Raw genomic sequence first — 12,985 nt, forward strand, 5'->3', positions numbered from 1 at the left:
GGAATGGCTTTCCCACTTCAAATAGATATGGTGGCCTGGAGGAGGTGGATTGACTCTCTAGCCAACGTTTCCAGCATAACTCCGATAAATCTTTTGATTTGTTCGTCGGAAGCCCATTAGAGCACGTACCCCCAGATCCCGTAGTGGGCTTAGTGGGATGCACCAATGCCCTGGATACTAAGGTAGGGTTGACGCCCCCTGGCACTCTCGTCTCTCATACTTCGGAAGGTTACACAGTTCCATCCTTTACGACTCCTCATCCACTGAGTCTAGGGAGTGCTGCAGAGGTGAATGGGGCTGACCCAACCAAGACTCCTCCTTCGCAGCATTCTAAACCTAGTCCAAATGTCTACAGAGATGTTGTATTTGAAGCTGCTCCGCCCATCCCTGCCTCTCCACAGCATACCTCTAATTCAGCGGTATTAAAGGTCCTGAGTTGGAATGTGGCTGGGCTTGATCGTAACCTTGATGATCCGGATTGGACTGCACTCCTAGAACCATATAATATTTGCCTCTTTCAGGAAACTTGGTGCCAAGAACCAAGGCACAGAGTGGGGTTCACGACTTACTTCGTCCCTGCCGCACAGCTTCCTGGATCTAAAGGTCGCCCATCAGGCGGTCTATTGATTTGGATTAGTATCGCCCTAAGGCTAGGTGTCACCCAAAGGTCTAATAAATCTCTTGACCTACAATGGCTATCATTGCATTGCAAAGGAGGGAGGTCCTTTGAAATCTTCAACATTTATTTGAGGGGCACCAATGGTGGGTCTTCACGATTATCATCTACAGGCCTAAGCAACGAACTAGCCTCTTGTAACATTGATTCTTATGTCCTGCTGGCGGGTGATTTTAACTGTTGCTTTGAGCCATTGTCTAGGGATGACACTCTGGACACCTTCGAAGAGGACTCCAGGAGAGGTATCCCCATTCTAACCATCGATCCGATCCCCAAATGGACTCAAAGTGCAATAGAAATCAATGCCCTTTGCCTGGAACACAACCTAAGAGCAGTCAACGGTCGCTCCAAATCTGACCCCAATGGAGCCCATACTTATAACAGAATTGGACGGACCTCAAGAATTGATTTTATTATGCTTAATTTTAATTTGTGGGCTTTCCACCAAGATATGGAGGTCATCGCATCTAGTGACAGTGACCATAACCCACTTTCGATTTTGATCACTAGCCCATGGAAAGAGGGGACCTTTGCTAGTTTAGATCATAAGTGGAAAACCTCTCGCGAAATTGTTCCCACTAACTGTAGTAGGCGCTTGAAGTGGGCAAGAGTCTCGGCGGACGAAGAGAGGCTATCGCAAGCGGCGTCTATTTTGCTAGAGGCTGATTCTAGGCTGGATGCATTGATCCCAACGGACGGAAAGTCCTTGCCCCTGTTTGTAAAGACAATGGAGGCTTTGAGTGATCTTTTTCTCATTTCCCAGACAAGCTCCAAGGTTGTCCGTAATGGTGCTTATTCGTCCAGGTCATCGTGGTACTCTTCGGAATGCCGAGAAGCAAAGGGGGCCCTTATCTCGGCAGTAAAAAACGAGGAACCTGACAAAGTAAGGGCTGCAAGGAAGATCTACAAAAAAGTCATAACAGCAGCAAAAGAAGCATACGACCTAAACTTCTGGCGGGATCTGGCCGAAGCAAGTAAAAAGAAAAATGCCAAAGAGTTTTGGGACCTACTAAGAGCCAGGGAAAAGCCTATTGATCACCAAATAACCTGCAACATCTCCGGTGCCGCATGGTTCGACCATTTTTTCAAGTTGTATTCGATCCCACTGGGGGTTGGTGATCATATTTTGGCTCCTTTGCCTCGCCCTACAATAGTTCCTATGAGCAGTGGTGGTCCTTTTTCCAGGCAGGAGGTAGAACTTGCAATTAAGGGCATTGTTTCCAATAAAGCTGCAGGCCCTGACGGAATTCCGGGCGATCTGCTAAAAGCCTACCCGGCGTGGTGGAGCAGATTGATCACTTCCCTTTTAAATGAGGCCCTGTTAGGAGCCGCTTTTCCTGACTCCTGGAGGGGAGCGGAAGTGGTCCCCATTTTTAAGAAAGGCTCCAGAGACGACCCGGCGAATTACCGCCCTATTAGCCTGCTGGACTCTACCCAAAAAGTGGCGGGCAAAGTTGTCCTAAACAGGATATTGCAGTGGGCAGAAGAAAACCAGATACTGTCCAACCTTCAAGCAGGTTTCCGGAAGGGGACTGGCACTATTGAACAGACATTTCGCCTCCTTATCCTCTACTGGAAAGTGGTGGTGTTGGGAGGGGGGAGTTTGTATTTGATCTTTATCGATCTACGTACAGCTTTTGATCTGGTCCCGCGAGCATCACTTTGGAACACTCTTAATGAGTTAGGCTTACCACCATACCTACTAGCTTTACTGAGAAAATTTCATGATAGCAATTTTGCCCAAATTAGATGGGGTTCACAAGGCGAAAAAACATCCCGCATTCCGGTCAACAGGGGCGTCCGCCAGGGTTGTGTACTTGCACCCACTCTGTTTTCTCTCTATGTTAACGGAGTGGTGGAGCACCTTTTACGAGATCCATCTGATGCTCCGACCCTGGCGGGGAAAAAAATCCCAACGCTCCTGTTTGCGGATGACACCCTTCTAATTTCTAAGACCCCTGTGGGTATTCAAAAATTGCTATCCAGTTTCAAGTCTTTTTGTGATGTCAAAGGTCTGGCCATTAATATAGCAAAGACCAAATTCCTTGTGCTTAATCCCCCGAAAAAAACAATCGCTACCCCTGTCCTTGACACTGTGCACTTAGAGAGAGTCAAGGAATTCGACTACTTGGGTATTCGGTTATCCGATTCCATGAGTTGGAGGTCACATCATCAGAAGGTGTTTCTTGCTCACAAGAGGGTAGCTGGAGCCCTGCTCAAACAACAGCGAGCTTCGCCACTGAAACCCATTGGGGCTGTTCTTGACATTTATAGGGCAAGGGTTGTAAGCGCAGCACTATACGGCGCGGAACTGTGGGGCTCACAGAAAATTGACACTCTTGCCTCCCTTGATAACAACTTTCATAAAGATCTCTTGAGGCTGCCCCACAGTACCCCTACAATCCCTATTATGCTTGATGCCGGCTCACGTCCGATATGTGATCAAGCAAAACTACGCCCGCTTTTATTATGGTCTAGAATCCGGAATGTCCCAGAACTCCAAAGCTATGCAGAGGCCCTGGATGATCTTTTGTCCCATACAGGATGCCATAAGATCGCTTGGCTTAGAGATGTTAAATCCCTCCTCTTTAAATTGGGGTTAGGAGATTTTTGGGTTAGTAAAACCTCACCCCCAAAACAAGTAATAAAAAAAGCCTTCTGGTCGTGGTTGGACAATGAAATGCTACGCAATCCTAATCACTGCAAAACTGTTGTTCAGTTCCTGTTAATTAAAGAGCTTCCTTTTAGGGAACCCTACCTGGACTCCATTCATAACTCTGGAGACAGAGCACTGTATATAAAATTAAGGTTAGGTGTCCTCCCTCTTTGCCAATTTACCTCATCCTGGAAACCGCCCCTGCAAACGGTGCCATATTGTCCCTTTTGCGAATCCAGGGTTGAAACTGTTGCACATATGTTGTTTGAATGTAACATCTACGTTGCACCCAGGAAATTGTGGTTGAAACCACTATGTAGGACCCTGGGAACAAGATCGCATGTAGAAGCCTTACGCATATTGTGCACTGATTCACGACCCTTCTTCGCCTGCTGTTTGGCAAAATTTCTAGGTTGGGCCTGGCGGTTACGAACTGCAAAAAAACTGTTGATACAGTAGTATGCTTTTATTTTTCTCTTCTCCTCTGCTTAAAGAATCCCATATGACTATTTAGATTGTTCTTATGGTACAATATGTTAAAATTTTACTGTATTGTATGCGCCAAATATTGTTTTTATTTGATGTAAAATGCAGCTTTTATGATATGTTTTTATATCGAAATAAAGCTTATTCATTCATTCATTCATTTACGTAAGTGTGGGTGGGGCCAGCTGTTCTACGTTGCCATGTGTAAACACTTCATTCATTGGCTCATCAACTGCTAGTCAGCGCGCTCTCTTTAGACGACAGCCTAACTTGTGAGGGTTGGAGCTGTGAGTGAGGCGCCGCGCGCGCGAGCGAGCGCGGGGGAAGGTGCTGGCACTCCAGGATACTGCGCCTCACCCCTCGGGTACCTGGGCACCGGGCTATGGCAGCCAAGAGAGCGAATCACCAGGGGCAGCGTGTGGCCTGGGGTGGCGCAGGCGTCCCTATCCTCTTTCTATACAATTGGTCCGCCGGGGAGAAGGCTCCAGTGTTGCCCCAATATGCAGCGCAGCGGCGGCTGCCCTGAGCGTGTGGCCTGTGGTGGCGCGGGCGTCCCTATCCTCATGCCGGGGAGAAGGCTCCAGCGTGTCCCAAACGGCATCCCCCGACCTGTGTCTCCTACTCGGGGGATGCCGCCGTCGTTCAATCTGCGGACTGCGCCTGGGGGGAAAGACCTGCTGTCTGAGCGGAGCAGTGGTGGCTGCTCTGGAGGGCGATTTAAGGGTGGGGTGGGAGGCGCTACCGTGCACCCTCCTGTAAAGATGAGGCCCGCAATCGGAAGTATCAAGTTGTCAAGATTAATTTAAATAGACACGTTTTCTATTGTTTTACAAACTTAGCACACAACATTACCGGTGTCGTGTTTTACCACATTAATAGACTAACCCTGCATGTCCCACTATTGGAAATATAAATTCGTCTGCTAGACCCCTTATACTTTACCTGATGCTTAAGCCCAGAGCATCTTTACAACTAAACAACGTCATTCTTATACCAAAACGTCCATTGTGGACATGTGTAGAACCTGTAGGTCACAGGCTCGATCCTTCCGAGGTCATATCAGTCAGTTGGTGCTATGGTTAGCAAATATTTTCCCACATACAGACGAGAAAAATTGTATAAAGTGTGCGTCATGTATACTTATTATTAAAAGTTTGCTTGGTAATGCACGAACCCGTTCAGAAGACTTCAGTGTGACCATTACACTGGAAAAAGAAGTCAGAGGTTTATTATGAAGGAAAGCCTTATCACCTGTTCTAGATCTAAAGGGCTGATCCCACAAACAAAATCCCCTTTTATTGCACTACCCTACACAGCCACACACACTTTGATTTCATTACTGTGCAAACTGTACTATTGCAGCTTCCCTTTGCCGATCCAGACATTCATTTTAAATATCAACTTTAAAAATACTGAATTTAGTGAACTCCGCGTTACTACCAAGCGGTAGCCGGTGACCTGCACGGACAGGTGTATGGTTGATATGAAGGTTTTAACTTAATGAAACCTATTTTGTTTTCTCATACATTTAAAGTATTCAAGGGCGTTCTAGGGTATGCCGTAATGCTAAGCTATGGCGCTTTCTGGCTATACACTCGATTACTTCCGATAATATTTCACACCCCAGATCCTTCCCTAAAGCCTTTACGGTTAACAGCGCAAAGTGCTTTGTTGTTGGCCACATAAACCACCAACATAGAGTGTTCTGCTACCATCCACAGAGCGCTCGGTAGAAGAGCAGAAGGGTAGCACCGACCCTCTCCCCCCCAGCCAACTCGGGTGTCACCCCCAACTTTGTGCCCCCGTCTGGGGCACCCGAGAGCAATGTCAGGACACCCCGCTGCGTCCATGTTGCACTCCAAGAGGCCTTGTCCCCACCCTGCGGAGTTACGAAGCTTGAACCCCCCCCCCTCTCCGGACTCAGTCAAGAGCTCTCAGGCCAGGTTACTGTCCTAAAGAAGCCCTCGGGAGCTCGCTCGCGCTCCCCCATCGCCCGCACCGCGGGGGCTGCCGAGGCTAACGCCAATGGTCCAACCCCTCCCAAACCTTGGCCCGGTAACTACCCACGATTAAACCCAATTTAAGCGAGACCGCCCCATCTGAAGGCCCGAGCACGGACTCGGCGTCACAGATTTGGATATTAGGAGTGCGGTAGGTGCAGGTGCTGGTACAGTCCCTGCCTCTGCAGGGCCCCCATGGCTGGAGAGTCCCTTAGCTCCCACCATGGCCATGGTACACTCCCTGCCTCTGCAGGCCCCCCATGGCTGGAGAGTCCTGCAGCTCCCACCATGGTACAGTCCCTTCCTCTGCAGGGCCCCAGGTCTGCAGATCCCATTGTGGCCCTGGTACAGTCCCTTTCTCTTCAGGGCCCCAGGGCTGGAGAGTCCTGTGGCTCCCATCGTGGCCCTGGTACAGTCCCTTATTCTGCAGGGCCCCCAGGTCTGGAGCCCTGAAGCTCCCATCGTGGCCCTGGTACAGTCCCTGCCTCTGCAGGCCCCCCATGGATGGAGAGTCCTGCAGCTCCCACCATGGCCATGGTACAGTCCCTTCCTCTGCAGGGCCCCAGGTCTGCAGATCCCATCGTGGCCCTGGTACAGTCCCTTCTTCTTCAGTGCCCAGGGCTGGAGAGTCCTGTGGCTCCCATCGTGGCCCTGGTACAGTCCCTTACTCTGCAGGGCCCCCAGGTCTGGAGCCCTGAAGCTCCCACCGTGGCCCTGGCACAGTCCCTTCCTCTGCAGGGCCCAAGGTCTGGAGAGTCCTGCAGCTCCCACCAAGGCCCTGGTACAGTCCCTATCTCTGCAGGACCCCCAGGTCTGGAGAGTCCTGCAGCTCCCACAATGGCCCTGGTACAGTCCTTACCTCTGCAGGGCCCCCATGGCTGGAGAGTCCTGCAGCTCCCACCGGTGTCTTGCAACAGTCCCTGTCTCTGCAGGACGCACAGGTCTGGAGTGTCCTGCAGCTCCCACCCACTCTACCGTCCTCACTCTACCGCCCTCACTCACTCTATCTATCGCCCTCCCTCTCTATCTATCTATCGCCCTCCCTTACTCTATCGCCCTCCCTTACTCTATCGCCCTCCCTTACTCTATCGCCCTCCCTTACTCTATCGCCCTCCCTTACTCTATCGCCCTCCCTCTCTATCGCCCTCCCTATCTATCTATCTATCTATCTATCTATCTATCTATCTATCTATCTATCTATCTATCTACCTCCCTTACTCTATTGCCCCCCTCCCTCTCTATCTATTGCCCCCCTCCCTCTCTATCTATTGCCCCCCTTACTCTATCACCCCCCTTACTCTATCGCCCTCCCTTACTCTCTATCTATCGCCCTCCCTCTATTTATCTATCCCCCTCCCTCTATCTATCTATCTATCGCCCTCCCTCTCTATCTATCAATCGCCCTCCCTTACTCTATCGCCCTCCCTCTCTATCTATCAATCGCCCTCCCTTACTCTATCGCCCTCCCTCTCTATCTATCTATCGCCCTCCCTCCCTCTCTATCTATCTATCGCCCTCTGGCTAGGTTCTGTTATCTGCCGACATTCCATTCAATTCAGAGGCTGCTGTTTCATGATACTTTGATTTGCATCTCTGCACCACCACTGCCATGCACCCACACACCACCACTGCCATGCACACACGGACACCCAAAAAAAATTAATGCAAAGCATTGTCATTTACAATGCCAGTAACTCAAACTTAAATGCTGCGAGACCTATTGCATTGCAAATGCTTGTTGGTTTTTCTCGTTGTCTAGGCACTGTAGCTCACGGTGCAGACTCCCTCTCTGGGTGTCAGCAGCGTCCATTGCATTAATACTTCTTTGTACTTGTGGTATATTATGGCTATAATTTCCAGTGCGAACTGGATCATTGTCTGCTTGCAGACTTACCTGAGTCATGCCTGTGGTTCTTGGCCAGTTGTCGTCCTTGTCCTTGATTGCTGTGTTGGTGAATTCATAGGGGTCTGGTGGAACGGTATTGTGGCTTTGCTCTGTGGATTTAGCTACTCTGCTTTCGTCTGGCTGAAGTTCTGTGGTGCCTTCCTCTAGCCAGGTGGGCATGTCTGGGTTACCAGGGTGACGATGTTTCCCCGGTACCCGACTGTTTGGCCTGTGGGGATCTTTGTGTTGTGCCAAAGTGGGTTATCTGATTACAGCAGCTTGCCTGTAGTTTTGCTCCTGTTTCACTTGCACATTAGAAGGAGAGGTACCTTTGTATCTTGTGGTTCTCAGGGGAGATGGTGGCCTGGCGAAGTCTTTCTTTGCCTCTAGGTTGCTACCCAGGACAGTTTCATGTGGGGCATTGCTGGCTCAGGTGCATTTGGTGGCTCTGACAGATGCTATAAAGGAGGGGCTGTGTGTATCGGTTGTCTGGGACCAGCTGGTTTGGCAAGGTTGATTTGCAGACTGTTGTGTCAGCAGTTATGTTTTGGGGGCTCTGTAACATCGTCCTTCTGCTTTCATGGCCTGCTGATTCCTTTGATTGTGGGCCAGGTAGACAGATCTGGCTGTAGCATCTTTGTTTCTTAGGTTGACATTGGGGGTGCTAAGCTGTTTGGTGAACGGTTGGCTAGTTTGTCCGGCTGCCCTTCATGGTTGGGTTGCACACCTGGCCCTGCAGGTCCTCTTCTAATATTTCTTCTCAACCTTGGATTCACTCAGTAGCCAGGGGGCCCAGAAGTTTCCTCGTGCGCCTGCCCGTTCATTACCTTCATTAGGGAGCTGTCTTGGACCAGGTGGGTGATGTCTCCCTCGTTGCGGGTCCCTTGGGCGGCTCTCCTGGCTTGGGATGGCCAGGGGGCTTCCTCCTGTTAAGGGGTTCCTTCCTGCACCCATCCCAGGATGGGCCATCTTGGTCCCACTGGCCCTGGTTGGTCGAGGAGTGTATTCTGTCCATTTCCTTGTACTGAAGGTATCGGTGTCTTTTGGCCAGCTTGGGTTCTACAGTGCCTCCTCTAATGGGTTTGTGTCTGTTCCATTCAGTTGCTGTCCTTGCCACAGCTGTTTCCTCTGCTGTTCTCGGACTGCATAAATTCTATGGGTTCCGTTCCTACATGTTCCCGTGTTTCCGTGTCCTTCGAGATTCTGAGGGTCACTGTGGGGTCCAGGATTTCTGGCTCCAGGTCCTGCCGTTAACGCTTTGTACCGATCCTTGGTTTTAGTTATTGTGTTTACTCCCACTGATGGAGGCTCTTCGTCTGCTGCGGTTTCCTGGTTCCTGTTTCTGGACGACTGTGAGTCAATGGGCTTTTCTTCCTCTTTCTTGCTACACATGCTGGCATCGCGGGTCTCTGTTATCAATGGACTTGATGTTTGCTTCCCTCTGCTTTCTTTCTCCTGTGTTCTGATTCAGGTCCTGTAGAGGGTGGCTATAGTTATTCAGGGCTCCATCCCCCCTGGAGAATTGATTATTCAGGTGCCCTCTTGGGCAATTTCCTGGTTCTTGGCGATTTAGTGGGGTGACTGCCTGTTGCCAGGTCTCTCCGCTTCTGACTCTTCTTCAGTGCGAGCGTTCGGCAGGTTTCTGCTGGATCTTCTTCTGTTGGGCTTTGCCCGTCATTTATGGCTTGATATGATTGAGTGCTTAGTCCCACTTTCTGTTTTTCTGTCACCGGTGCTGGTATTCCTGCTTGCTAAGCTTTTATGGCTTTCCGGCCCCCTTGGGGTTTCTGGGGACATTCATGGTCTGATCTCCAGGATCTTTGTGGAGGGTTTTTACTTTTCTATACTGTCCTCAGGGGTTTTGTCAGTATTGTCAGATGCTGCTAGTTTTGCCCGCTCTTCCTTGTTCCCTATTTGCATCGTTGGCATATGTGGGGTCATGTGTTTGGCCCTTGCTGGTGTTCTTTTTGATGGCTGTGCCGTCTGCTTGCCGGCTGGGTGAGCTGGGATCGTTGTCTTGTCTCTCTCCTTTCTTCAGGAGTTGAGGTCAGGATTATTTTTTGGTTGGGCTCTGGCTTTGTGACAAGGGTACCTTCTTTGTTTCCTTATCTCCAGGATGTGTTATTCGGGTGGTTTTTTTTTCTGATCCTCAGTCTCCTACAGTGGTGGTCCTTCAATTGTTTGCTGAGCGGCGGGCGGTTCTGCCGTGCCTGGCCCATGTGTTGGTGTTCCGGGTCTTCTCCATGTTGTTTGTGTGCTTTGGTTCCACTCGCGCAGGGACTCAGCCTTTGCCTCAGGCCTTGAGCCGATGGATTGGGTTGTGTTCCTGCTTGCATTGGGGCAGTTTTGTCTGTTTTTTCCTCTGGGGATCCAGGTAGGGGGTTCTCCTTGGGACATTTCTGCTTCCGAGGCTGTGGTGCAAGGTGCTTCTTGTTGGTGTTCTGTTGGGTTGCCTCTTTGGAAGTTCCTTCGGTTTTTGGGTTTTATTATTGGGTGGTCTAGGGTCCGGTGCTTCCGGATTTGTTGGGTTCCAAAGTGCTGGTTTCTGTGTTGTGCATGGGTTTTTGCCCATGGCTTGAACTTGTGGTTGCATTGTCTGTGGAGCTGTCCTGGCCTGCTTCTTCGCTTGGGTATATCTCACTGAGTGAGCCATCATGGCGAGAGGGATGAAGGGGTATTGCTGTGAGTACTTATCAGTAATGGCATTACTCTGAGCCCTTCTCCTGCCGTGAAGACTCAGACCCTCCCTCCTGCCCTTTTCAGCCAGTCCAACTGTGTGGTATTTGGGCTTGGTATGGAACAGGAAATAAGGAGGGTTGGGTTTTTATCTGTGGGAAAGAGTTGTGATTGGAGGTACAGGAGCCTCACTGAGTGAATCATCACAGTGAGAGAAGGACTCAGAATAATGCTATTACCGGAAAGAAATCACAGCATTCCATGGGTGAGGCCTCCTCATCCAAATGCAAAATGATTTTGTGTATGTTTCGCACCTGATATATTGGGATTGGATAGGAAAACAATACCCTATATGTATGAAGTGCTCACCGTATCACATCAGTCATCATGTTTTGACCAGAAATATGTGTTGAAATGTTCATGTCAGGTTATTCACAAGAGTATCTTAGCAAAACATTAATCTGTAACAACAGAAGAAGTAGTTTAAAAGCCACACACTTTCCATAAAAAACATGTGTATCGATCTCTGAAGGCATGATGCAGGTAAGGTGAAGTGTGCTACACGAACATCCATGCACAAAGTCACAGTTGTACAAGGGGCATACTCGTCTGCAGTGAGATAAAAAATGAAAAATATATATGATGCTAAGTACAAATGAGAAAAAAGTCTCTTTTTACAACTCATCAAATAGAGAATTTACAAAATGTATATGTTATGCCCTCGCTCCATTGCTACAGGCAAAGCATTCTCCTAGTATCTAGCAGCAACACAGCCCGCTGCGTGTTTTAAACGCTAATGCGATACCAAGGCAAACTGCAAGAGCCTTTTCTGGTAAAAACACCTTCCTTCCTGGACCAGTTTTGTCTCATGAGATTGCTCATCTGGGGGGAAAGAGAGATCATCTTTGTGCATTGTTCACAGTTTTGCTTGTTTCAGTATCCGCTTCCTGACAGCTCGATGTGCTCCATTCGGAGAACATTTGGTAGCTTTGCTACCCATTTATGTTCTAAACTCTGTACACGTTAGGGAACATTTGGCGCTGCCATTTCTTTTTAATATCTCCGTTTCTGTGAAGGCTCTGGGTAGGTAGGTATTCCCCAGTCTTTGGATGAGAGATTCAATCAAAAGGGCTGGTGTTTTTTGTCAATTCTCCCCCCACCCCCTTTTGTACCACCCCCTTTTGTACCGAATTCTACAGGTAGTCAACCACCTTCCTCATGATGGTCTCTTAGTCTTCTGGTTATCGAAGAGGGACAGCTTGGGGCTAGTGTTGGTGGGGTGTTGCAGTAACCCCAGAACCACTTCTCCCTACTGCATTTGTGCCTGCACTTGGGGACTCGGTTCTTTACTGTGGCTCCCCTCTTCTGCTTCTTTTTCTACTTGAGTCACTGGTTTCTACTGGCAGCTAGTCCTGGTGGTTGCTTCTCAGGGCCGGAATGGCTACCGGGCCTTTTGGCATCCTGCCGAGCTGGGGGCTGATGGCACTGCGGTGGGGGCTAATTTCGTTTATGGAGACCTGCGTGTGCTTCGAAATTAAAAAGCAAAACGAATTTCGTTCAGCAAACGCAGGTCCCCATCAACGAAATCAGCCCCCAACTCGGCAGCATTCCAAAACGCCCGGTAGCCAGTCCGACCCTGTTGCTTCTGGACTCTCACCCTTCCTGTTTCTTCTTATCAGTATGGCATTGGCCTTGTTGCATGTGGAGTGAGGGTGCTTCTTTAGATGGTTTCCATAATCTGCTGTGGGACTTGGTTCTTTTAACTCTGCCTCTGAATGCTGCCTCCTCCTCAGGCTCTGCCTTATAGACAACTACAACCGCCCTAGTTTGGGATAGGGTCCCATTGGTTATGCAGTATTCATTTATTCTCACAGATGGATGCTACATGTCAGGAGCTGAACCTTTGTGTGCCTTATTACTTGTGGATATATAACTGATTGTGGTTTTGCCGTGTTCTAGGCCCTCTCCGTCTTTTACAGTTTTGACTGCAATTCACTAAGCTTCTTTTTCTGGGTGGAGTCTCGATGATTTTCCTTGGGATTGGATCTCAGCTAATGTGTAAGTACTAGTTGATGGACCCCATGAGCCTTCCTGCTCCTGGGGTTCTTGATCTTTGTGGGTGTCTTTTATTACCTTTTTATGACCCTTCAGGGTCCCTTCATTGCGTCATTCTTTCATCGTGGACCTCCCCTGCCTGCTCTTGCTCAGTTTTTTGAGGTGGTCAGTGAGGGATCTGTGCTTTGGCCTGTTCTCCTTCCAAATCCACATATTTTTTCTCCTGTTGCATATCTGACCTTCCCCAAGGCATCGTTTATCATCTTGCGTCTGTGACTCCCTGCTTGTCCCTAGGTTTGCACAACGCGTCCTCGATCTTGATCATCCTCCAGTGAAGGGCTCTATCTTTATTTTGGATCCTTGGGGCATAAATGGAAAATGCCATGTTTTTCCTTTTTACACTTCTTAGTCTCCAGTCTGATGGTGTCCTGACTGTGAGACTGCCAGGGGCCACTAGAGATGGTGAGTTTGTCTGAAAAATAAGCAGGGAAGGCTATCTTGGTAGCTTTTCAAATGATGCAGCTTGTTTTCAAGATAATGCAGGATTGCAA

Source organism: Lissotriton helveticus, chromosome 3_1 (assembly GCF_964261635.1).
Source record: "Lissotriton helveticus chromosome 3_1, aLisHel1.1, whole genome shotgun sequence".
Taxonomy (NCBI): Eukaryota; Metazoa; Chordata; class Amphibia; order Caudata; family Salamandridae; genus Lissotriton; species Lissotriton helveticus.